Genomic DNA, 11,561 nt, shown 5'->3' on the forward strand with positions numbered 1-11,561 from the left:
AAAAAATGCCAAGAGAATTAGGAGAGTAAACTTACATGGAAGACAGTAACTGAAACTATTCACGACAATAGTTTTCAATATTTTGAAGACAGCTCTAATTGAAGGCAGGGAACTAAGTCTTTGTAGGTACAGTCTGATGGTATTAGAAATATAATTGGTCAGTTTCTACACATAAAAACGAATACAAATAAACTTATTTTTTTTCAACAAACCGGACAAAATCTACGACAAAGAACACAGACGTTATACCCCTTTTTATAGATTTTTCAGTTTGTTGAAGTTCACAGAGAGGATGTTACATTTTAGCGTCTAAATAAACGTGGGTGATTGACATGGGAACAGTGTCAATGAGAGGAGAAATTAATTTTTGTTTTACATAATGGCTACTTTTTCGTGTTAAGTAATGACTTGGACTACAAGAAAGCATGGTTCAAATCGAGGAATTTGTAGTTTTGTGGAATTTTGTGAGTATTTTAAAGAACAGTGTATCCTTAGATTACTCTTTAAAAATACAATCTTGTAAGCAAGCAGGAGCAACGTTCATTAACATAAGAATCAGTCATAACATTCAATGCTTGTCTGGACTCTTCATCAGCTATCTTTATTCCCTGTTTGTGCTCAATTAGCTTGCTTGCAAAAGTGCCTTATAGGATAACTGATTAGATAAAAATCCTCGTTGTTTCTTCAACAGATAGTTTATTTATACAATTATTATAGAATGTTGTGACAACTCCATCATAACTAGCGGGATAACTTGGGATTTGTCCACTAAAAATTGTTTATTTTTTGGAAAGTTATTTTATTCTTTATCTTAAGTTTGTTCAATTGTATTTTCATTTCATTCGACTTTCATTTTAACTTTTGTGTTGGCAATTTAAACTGAACAGAACAACCTTCTTGTTTTTTGATTCCATAGATTTGACACAGCTGAGTATACTTTATAACTTGATTGTTTCTTATGAGGTAATCACTGTTTAACATTTTTCTGATTGGCCAAATAGTCAAAGGATTTTTGGTGGCCTGACCACACACTATAAATAGTGAATTCCAATAGGCAGGTTTTTAAAAGCTATTTCTTCATAAAAGTCTTTCATTCGAAAATGTAATAATTCCATATTAAGTGCAGGAGTTTAAATTAAGTAGGTGCCGCTCAAAATCAGTATCTGAAAAAGTAATTTTATTGATTGGTTTCATCTTAATTACCTGATTTCTACGTCATATATTAATTGTTGTTTTGTTTTTTAAAAATTCTAAGTGGGCGTAACTTTTGAATACTAAAATGAATAATTCGTGGTTAAAAATATTTTTCCAAATTCTCAACTGAATTATTCAAATTATAAAATGAATAAATTAAATACTAAATATTTGCCCATATTTGCTGCTATAACTGGATTTCTAGCAATCTTTTCAACAATTATATGGGAAATAAAAGACACACCAAAGAACACGTTTGCCTCTATTCCGTATATTAGGTAAGTAAATTAAAATATATATTAAAGTGACATATATAGGGATAGACCTCATAGTTCTTTGTTTTCGTTATTTATGAACATATCAATCATACTTGGTTTAGTATTATTTTCATTTTAGTGACCATAATTTATTTTATACAGTTGTTGAATAATCGAAGAAAGTTAAAATTAATGGGAAAAAGGCAAATCATAAACAATATCTTTGGAACATTATTTTTTATGTCTGTGATTGGATTTGTGATTGTGGTCAATTTCCAGGCAACTATATTGGTAAAAGTAATCAATTAGTCCAAACCATTGCCAATTGTGCACACTACTGGAGCCTTTTTAGGTTTTATCTTATGCACTATAATCCATGTCCTGTTCTCAATTATTTCTCAATTACTTGGTTCACGGTACACATCTAAAATGATTTTGATCACGAGGTGGATAATTTCATTTATATCAGTCTCTTCACTTATATTATGTTTTATGTAAATAATAACATTTAGACATTTGTCTGGAGTTTATAGCTAACGGGAATAATGTATTTTAATGTTATTTATAACTAGACAATTGAAAGTGTATCGGCTTTTTTTGAATGGGTTTTATTTTTTACTATTTACACTTTCGTTTTGACTTTTTTACCAGAAATGACAAAAATATCAATTGAATTGAAGTTTGAATCTGACTAGTAATTATCTTTTATTATCAAAACTATAATTATACTATTGACGGTTAAAAAAATAAAAGATGCTACATTATTCATAATATTATCTTTTTCTTGTCTTAAAAGCGATATAAATAAATCTAAAAAACCTCTTCTACCCATATAAATAATATAACAACAACATCTCAGACTTAAACAGATAAAACGTGGAAAAATAGTGTTGTTACTGAAACTTATTTGTGGAAAATGGAGCCCCTGCGAGCCAACACTGAAACATAGCATAAAAAGTCAGGATACTGTACTAGAACATTCTACAAATTTTGACTAAGATAGTAAAGGCAGTTTATTTTGTAACACGACTAAAAAGACAGATGACCTCCTTGCTAAAAGATGTGACGAATGCTTAATCATTCTTATGTCAGAAGACAATAAAATTGTTAAATGTTTCAATTTGCAGTTGTGCATGATTCCGAATTAGAAAGACCAAAAAGTTCAAAAACCACTCAGTCTAATTCGTGGGCAATGAGTTTGTTGAAATAAAAGTGGATACAAAAATTAGAACTGATACTGCTATGGAAAACAACAAGCAGGATATCTTAACAAAACGAAAAATACGATCATGCTCATTCAGATTGAAATAACCTCACAAAGTTGTTTGAAACAAGTCCAAGTGAACCGAATACATAAATATGGTCCGTGCAAACTAAAAATTACTATTGGGACGAAAGTGAAAATAATCTATGCTGTGCTTACATAAAAAAGAATTGTCTCAAGTTATGTCAAAAGACTCCCTTGGAATTGAAAAAGAAACTAAGAGATATATTCAGTTACCCGTGGTTTAGAAAATATTCCATGTAAGTGAAGAAAAAAATGCTCCTATGAAAAGAAACCGGACATTAAAACTCAATTACGAATTTTTAATCAAATAGATGACCAAAGAAAATTACCTATTCTGCCTTCTGGTGATCGCCTTAAAATGAAAAGTTTGGCACAGAGACGAGTTGAAAAAATCAATTATTAATTCTCTTGAATGTTTGTTTCGACTGAGCTCTGTGAAACGCTACCTGAGGGCCTATCTACGAATAGATTAAAAAGAAAAGCCAGTGAGAACATAGATGAAGTGGCCCAAGGACTGCCCACTGCCACAGAATTTGCCTTATCTCACAACCCTGCTTCCAAAGTAGGCCATGAAGGCCTGCTCACCTTGCAAACAGTAATCGATCAAGTGCTGATAAGATTCAACAGGCCAAAAAGAAATTTTGACTGGTATAAATGTCTCAATTAGGGAATTCATGAAAGCAAATTGACCGGCAAATTTCAATTACATTGCTGACAGTCTCTATGCTGGTCAACGAGCATATGACACACTGACACACTGCCTGCGTCAGTAAAAGAAGTTTGTGGATCGGAATTATAAATGAGAAGCCTGACAAACTTAGGAAGGAACTCGAGTTGATCATACCACCTTCCCATAATAATTATAACAAGGCATGTGCAACACAGGAAACAATGTTATTAGTTATTCTCTTCCATCTACCACGATTATGAGCAATTTATCTTAGTGCGTCCAGATTCTCACTCGATTTTAGGTACTTCATACTTTTTGGAGGTCATTGTGTAATGCGACAGGTAGCGTTATTCTCGGTCGACCACGAAAGCATTTCCCTTCAAACATGAAATAATTCTTCATCGCCACATTAGCCGGGGCAGCAAGATCAGAATATTGCCAAACAGTTTCCATCTGGCATGAGTGATATCCTGACTTAGATACCTACTCGTGAATTTGTTGTAGATTCCAGCATTCGATATTCTGGCAGACCAGTATACACCAAATAACAGTCTAAACTGTTTTCTGTGGAATGCATCGAGAACCGTTGATTCCGCACTCGTATAAGCCCAAATTGCAGCATTGTATAACAGTATCGACTTCGCAAATACATTGTACATACGCATCCGTAGATTGACATCGAGTCCTTTTAAATGTCTTTTTTTGAGTTTTTTATTGCTACTCAGCAAATGTTTTCCTTTTGATGATGTCTTCTGTGTCATCCAGGGATCTAAGCTTTTAGGCATGTCGCCAGCGTTCATTAAATATGTTATCCATTTTTTTGATTTCGATGATTTCCGTTTTGGCCTTATTAACGAAGGTCTAAACAGAGTTTTTCCTATCCTAAGTGAGAATTCGATATTAGAAAAAAGCATTAGGATGATCCTTTGCAAAGATTAATTCACAAATAGTTTAAGGACCTTAATAAGATTGTCTATTGATAGTATCAAATTCTCTAGACATATCAATTCAAAGGATAGTCGTGGCATTTTAAAATCTTTAAACGATTGCAAAGCTCTACCTATGGCTCCACAGAATGTCCGCTGTCGACCTTCCTTCACGGAATCCACTATGGTATGCTGACAGATATTTTTCTGCCGGGCATTTTAACCGGTTTAGAGCGATAAACGCAAGAAATTTACGTAATGTGTTTAACAATATGATTGGAAATAAGTTTTATAGTGGTTCTATTGGTTTTTAAGCTTTTGTATATGTATAGGTATCAAGTAATAATTAGTGATATATTTGCTAGAAAAATTTCGAGTCAGTGAAATGAAGGATTTATTCCTATTCGTTGTCATTCTCCTCGTCTGTTTCATTTTCCTTAGAATATTTATAAAGCCTAGTCTCATTTTTGCCAAGCTGTGCACTCTCAATCACATCAAGTCCATTATACTAGTACAATTTTTGTAGGTAGGAGTTCTGTTTTTGGAGTAGAATAATAATTTTTAGATAGAACCACGGATGGAAATTGTGACAAAAGCCCTAATCTATGTTCCATAGGGCGGAAATTTCTCTAATTATTAAAAAAACCGGGTAAATCCCTTAACATAAAGAATGAAATAACTCCAGTACAACTTGTTGTCGAGGTTAACCAAATTAAAACGACTAATCAAGAAATAGTGTTATTTTAAAAAGAGCTGCTGATAAGAAAAGTTCGGAAACATAACTTTTTCTGTAAATTTAAAAAATGCCTAGAAGTGGTCCTCATAATAATTAGTAATACCCGGAAATTAGTATCTAACACCAAAGCTAACTTACGTGTCAGGAGAGATGTTGCATCTAGTTGTGAATTATACCACAATATTACTTAAGTGAAGTAATTTTGGAAACATTAATTTAAAAACACTTCAATGCAGTGAAGTACAGTCATGTAATTAAACCATCAAAACTTACAAGGCCACAAAAAAACATACATTTACAAAACAATCAAAAATGCGAAATTATATCTTAATCCATAAAAAATGGGAAATACTCTATAACATACAGGCCAAGGACCCAATTTGTGTGACTATCCAGTCCTCAGAGTAAAACCATACCACTCACATATGTTCATAAATTGCTGAGTTTATCAAAATGATACTTGTGTATACGCACGTGCCGGACTAGTATAAATAGAGAGTTTCATCGCGCTATTTGGAATGAAAAAGTGCCCAAAGTGTAACGATGAGGAACATGCCAGTATTTGGAAGTTGGATAATTCAAAATTCACAGAATACAAAGGTTTGGCCAGTCCTTACACCCAGACTATCAAGTCAATCCTCAAAATGAAGTGACCATGGCAGTCCTACATGAATTAATGTCCACGGGAACCAATAGTGCATTTTCGTATTCCATGTTATAACATAAAACTAGATTTCAACAAAATGATGCTCCTTCCAATAATGACAGTTAGAATTTTTTTTCATTTTTGTTCATTTTAGAAACTAAAGAACCGGCAGATTTCAGCATAGAGTGGTTATTACGGGATTAACACTTTTTCTTAGTTTCTTAGTTTACTAATTCTTTAATCTTTTTCGGTTAAATAAATCTAACCTTCTTTTTCTCTTCTCTTAATTGTCTGCAATTATTGCTTAGTACAAAAATACTTGCTTGTGTGTTAAAATGATCAATCACACAAAAATAAAAAATAAAAAATCCCAAAATCAATTTTAATAAATATGAAACCAAACATGAAACTTTCAATGAGACCCAGCCCTGAGCTTCTATGTTCACTTTTAAAGGCCAATTGGACATTTTGTCTGAATTAAATATTTGTAAGACCTTTCAAATTATTTTTCTTCAAAAATAAATTTAATTGGCAAAAAGTAGTATAAATTAAAGTTAATATTTGAAACCAAACAAAGAACAAATATTAGTATTGATAGTAGCCTGAAATACAAATCAACTACAGGCTTTCCACTCCCAATCACATCGATTTCATTATACAAGTAAATTTTTTAGAGATAGGCCTTACGCAATTTTGTCTTTAATTCTGACTCTGTTTTTGGAACAGAATAATAATTTTTAAATAGAACCGTAAATGCTAATGATAGAAATAGCGACAACAGCCCTAATCTGTGTTCCACAGAGCGGAATTTCCCTAATTATTAATAACTACGTAAATCCCTTAACATGTAAAATAAAACCACGCCAGTACAATTTGTCAAGGTTAACAATTTTAAAACAATTAATCAAGAAATAGTAATATCGTTTAAGAAGAGATGCCAATACAAAAAGTTCAGAAACAAAAATTTTCTGTAAATTTAAAATATGCCTAAAAGGGGAAGTAGTGTATTCCTCGAAATATGCGGAAGCCGACCCCAAATGTCCCATACCAACTACTTAAAAAAGAGGTATTGTCTGGAATAAATGGAGTGATTTGCGAATACATAAAGACCACCCCTCCTCTTAATTTGAATGATATCACAGACGTCATCTATTTTGCACAGCTGACATAATAAGCTCTTACAAAATACTTCTCTAAGAATAACAATTGGAAAGGAAGCAAAAATGAAACATGGAAGCAAAAATGAGTAAACTTAAACCGCAGTATGAACAGACTCATATGTATATTGCTCAAAATTAAAATTCAAAGTTCGATAAGGAAACGAGGATACCCTGAGTGAATACAGATTTCGAAAGTCAAAGAGAAAAGAACTTGAAGGATATCTGTTTGCATTGATGACGAAATAAAGATTGTCGAAAAAAAAACTACGACTCAGTGAAACAAGAAAAGAATTTCCTAAGCAAAATTAGTCCTTTGAACTCAACCGGTTCTATTAAACATTAATTGCTGGAAAAACATCTGCAAAGCTTATGTTTAACGAGAGAGAATGTCTTTCCTATTGAAAGAAAACATGGAGTAAACACGAGAGGGATGCCAGTACAGTGCTGATTAGCAAGAAAGTCACTGGGGTAGAGAACAAATTTGCAGACTTTAGCAAAGAAACAATTCTTGAGGTGATTAAACAACTCCCAAACTGGAGAGCAAGTGGATGCGACGGGGTGTATAACTTCTTTATGAAAAAATAACCCCAATCTATGCCAACTAGTGTGAGGAACCCGTCAAGATAATAAATGGTGAGTATGTGGATGAGTGTTTCTACAACGGAATCACATATCCAATCCCCGTCTAATGGTAATTATAGTACCACTAACATGCTGTGCGTAAATTCTAAAAACATCACCGCGACTCAATTCGTCTCGAAGGACCCAAACGAGCTTACATCCAGTCTGTGGTCATTTGGAAACATTGGAGAGATAAGTTTGGAATGTACCCACCGAAGATTGTCAAATAAGCGGGATTGTAAAAGCAACAACGGAAGAAGCTTCCCAAGTGAGGCCATCGGACTCGAGAACAACCACAAAAGTGGCCTGCCCTGTAAAATGGATAAGTTTGCCCGTCGAAGACATTAGCTCGGACTCGAAAAGGAGAAGAATCGACTGAAAGCAGACGTACTAATTAAAAACTAATTTTATCTGGACTTTTTAATTTTGCCTGAAAGTGGTCATCAAATAGAAATAGGTCGTCAAAAACATATTTTATAAATAGAAATCAATCATTGAGGATATCCATCCAGAATGTATCAAAAGACCCAGGAGGCTGATAGCCCAATTCATCAGAAGAAAGAGGAACCTTTGAGAGAAGAATGCACAGATACGGAAACTTCTGGGTTACCTCAACACTGCAAATAATGACCATGACTATACTCGCTCAGTAAAGGGTTGTCCTTTGGCTTCCATACATTGTCAAACCTACACATTAATCATTTTCCTAACCTCCGATATTTCGCTCGGGATATTTGATAAAGACCCTATAATAAAAAACGAGTATAAACAGGCCAATGACGTTTGAATATCTCACAGGCAGACACCACTTTGGACGTGGCCTTGTCCATTCCTTCCCAGAGAATTTGATTTACTTTATTTTGCTAATTAATTGATATTTTAATGCACACAGTAAATAATTCTTGGGCCTTCTCGACAAGATGAAGCACGTTTGATGACTTTGTGACTTTCATAATTATCACATTCTCGTCCAGAGGGAGAGACATTCCAGCAAGGGGGGATTCACACTTTTCGCATTCCTGTTCAATATAATTTTCCATTCTATTAGCCAATGCAACACCTAACTTTAAATAGACCTAAAACCAATATGAAAATCAATTTAAATTAATATTTTGATTAATTAAATATTTTTAATTTTCCCGATTCTCAGATCTTGTCGTACAGAAAATTAATCTCAACAAAAATATAGAAATCAAAATTCAACTCAAAAGACAAATTTGTTAACATAACTGAGCAAAGAATTAGTCAATTAGGACAGAGGTCACAATAAAGTAGATCTCACAAATCTGGGGAGGAGGACGGACTTGCCCCCGATGGGAAGAATCCCACTTTGATCGCAATACACAAATCTATTAATATATCACCCTCAGCATACGGAAATCGAAGTACCCAAATATTGTCAGAAACAAGTCTAATCGGACACGCCATTTCAGTAGTAAAGACACTGACAGTCCCTTCCCTATCCACATGTCTCACCAACGGATCCAAAAACACGACACAACCAGCAGGCACTCCCACAAAAACCCTCATTAGACACCCAACTGCCTCACTACCATAACACACACTTCTCACCAGCACTTGACGTACATGGGAGTCTCCTCCCCCACAAAGATACGTGGTCGTGACTGGTGACCCATTATACACTCATACTCCACGGAATAGTCGACTAGACTGTACAAAACCAATCCAACAGTTCTCCATTCTCTGCATTCCTTTTCTCGCCTTCCAACGACCCAACGACAGCAGAGACCAGGAGGGAAAGTCCACTCTCCACTCACTTGTCCCCACCATCGACATTGCGATCAAGTCACCCCCTCTTCCTTCAAAATGACACACTTCGTATTTTCGGTAGGGGAAGCCACTCAGTGGCATTTTCACTTTCTTCAGTTTTTGGCAACATTGACCACGGAATTGGTCATATACCGTGAAATTGGCCTCTTCCAACGAGAATGGGTCAATTCTGGGGAAACATGAACTCCCACAATCACAAAAAGATAACAGTCGGCGAGAATTTCCGTGATTGTGCATTTGATCAGCCGGAAAGCTACACCAAGCACGTGTAACACTCAATTCCTCACATTGCTGGTGAGATTGCCAATGCTGTACACAAAAATCAGTCAACTTATCCAAAAAACTACAAAAACTAATCCCGCCAGCTTTAGATTTATAATGAATGGTCGAAATTAGCATCTACGTTCAGCAAACACGCAATACTCGAGTTTTGTGTATTTTCCGAGTATAATACTCTGGTAACTTGTCAATGTACAAATTGAGAGCCTCCCTGCATGCTGTATCACACCGTCTAATCAGATTACTAGACATAAGCTCGACCTGAGGGATGCGGAGTCCATTAAGGCGGTTAGTTCGTCAGAAATTGAGGAAAATTCACACATTTCCTGTTTTTGTATGTTTTCCTGCCATGTTTTAAAAGATGACTAAAAATGAGTTATAAAAGTGCCACGGGAATGAATTTTTGTGTATTTTTTAATTTTTGGACAGCTTTTTCGACGAAGGAGACAAACTCACATTCTTCTCCACATTTCTGAGGACTTTGGAGTCCTAAAAAGTCATTTGAGTGACATTCTGACGACAAAAATGCAAATTCTTTCCCAAAAAGTGGCCTAAATTCAGTTTTTATGACCAACAAGTCGATTTTGTAGAAAAGTCTCTTTATCAAACACTCCAGGTTATTGATCAGACGTTCTCTCGTTTTTTCCGCGTTTTGGATACCCTCGGGTATAAACCCGCCAAAATAAAATAAGCAAGTGGTCTCTATTTTTTTCCCGCGTTGACTTTTGGCTCATTTAAGGCCACAAACCTGAGGGAAGCCGCTCTTTGAATGCTTCTGAACATGGAATAAGTAAAATGAGGTGTTGGGACATAAAACTGACAAGTATTACGTAATAAATGATACCACTACGATATGACAGTTTGATATTGCATAAAATATTCTGTAATCGATGCTAGAATTGTGTGAGAGTAGGTTTATGTAAAGGATTTGTGTTATTTCGTCAAAAAATGATAATTTTTGGTTTGTGGGGGTATTTTTAGAGAGTGACTGGAGAGATTGGGCAAGACTGACTATACCGACAGTCACGACGTTGTGGTCATATCTAAATTGTTAGGTTTAGTCAAATTAATACATCTCCGAGAGTATTTGATCTTCGAATGAGAAAATATGGCTCATTCTGTCCTCTATCGAACAAGAGCAACATTCATTAAACGACACCCTTATGTTTATTAAAAATTTTAAATTGGTTGCTGTTTAATTGTAAATTACAAAAATATAGTTTATATTAAATTTTATGAATAAATTTTAAAATTCCATGAATCACAGGAGATTACTGAAATTTTCTAGAAGGGTTTTTCACTATCCTGGTCAACATTCTTACCTATGCAGGTGGCCTGATTATTCCTTACCAATTCATTTATCAAGTTATTTAAAGGAATTAATTAACTGGCAATTCTATCCTTATTTTCCAACTAAGCCAGTTTTGGACACACTTCTCACAACCCAGCTTGATTACCTCCAAAAGATCATATTAAAGCTCGACTGTCGATGTCGTCAATTCGGATTAAAATATTTGCACTCTCACAGCTCTTTTAAAAAATTTTAAAATAAAAAATTTGTGTAAAAATATTTATCTACACATGCCACGAGCACCCTTGTCTAAGAGATTCTTCATCTTGTTACCGAATCTTCTATGGACTCAGAGTCAGTCGCCGCGGAAAGTCGCTGGCTTGGGTGTCTCTTGAGCTTCCGCAGAATAAAACACGGGAAACCCTTTAGTGATGGGATGCATATCAAAAATTGCTTAATTGAAGCAGTTAGTTGTTTGTTCCCATTCTTCCTTATTTAATAAAATCTGAACTTCCGCAGAATAGATATGCACAGGACAAATGGGACAGGATCCTTTGTTACCAGAAGTTGAACAACCTCAAGCCTAAGCTTAATCAACATCGCTTGGCTTGTTAATTGGCTGCCTCGCAACCATATTGGTTGACCGCCATCCCAATGGGATCAATGGGAACTTATTGGACGATGATTGCCTGATGATCGGTG

Source organism: Octopus sinensis, unplaced genomic scaffold (genome assembly GCF_006345805.1).
Source record: "Octopus sinensis unplaced genomic scaffold, ASM634580v1 Contig10815, whole genome shotgun sequence".
NCBI classification, from domain to species: domain Eukaryota; kingdom Metazoa; phylum Mollusca; class Cephalopoda; order Octopoda; family Octopodidae; genus Octopus; species Octopus sinensis.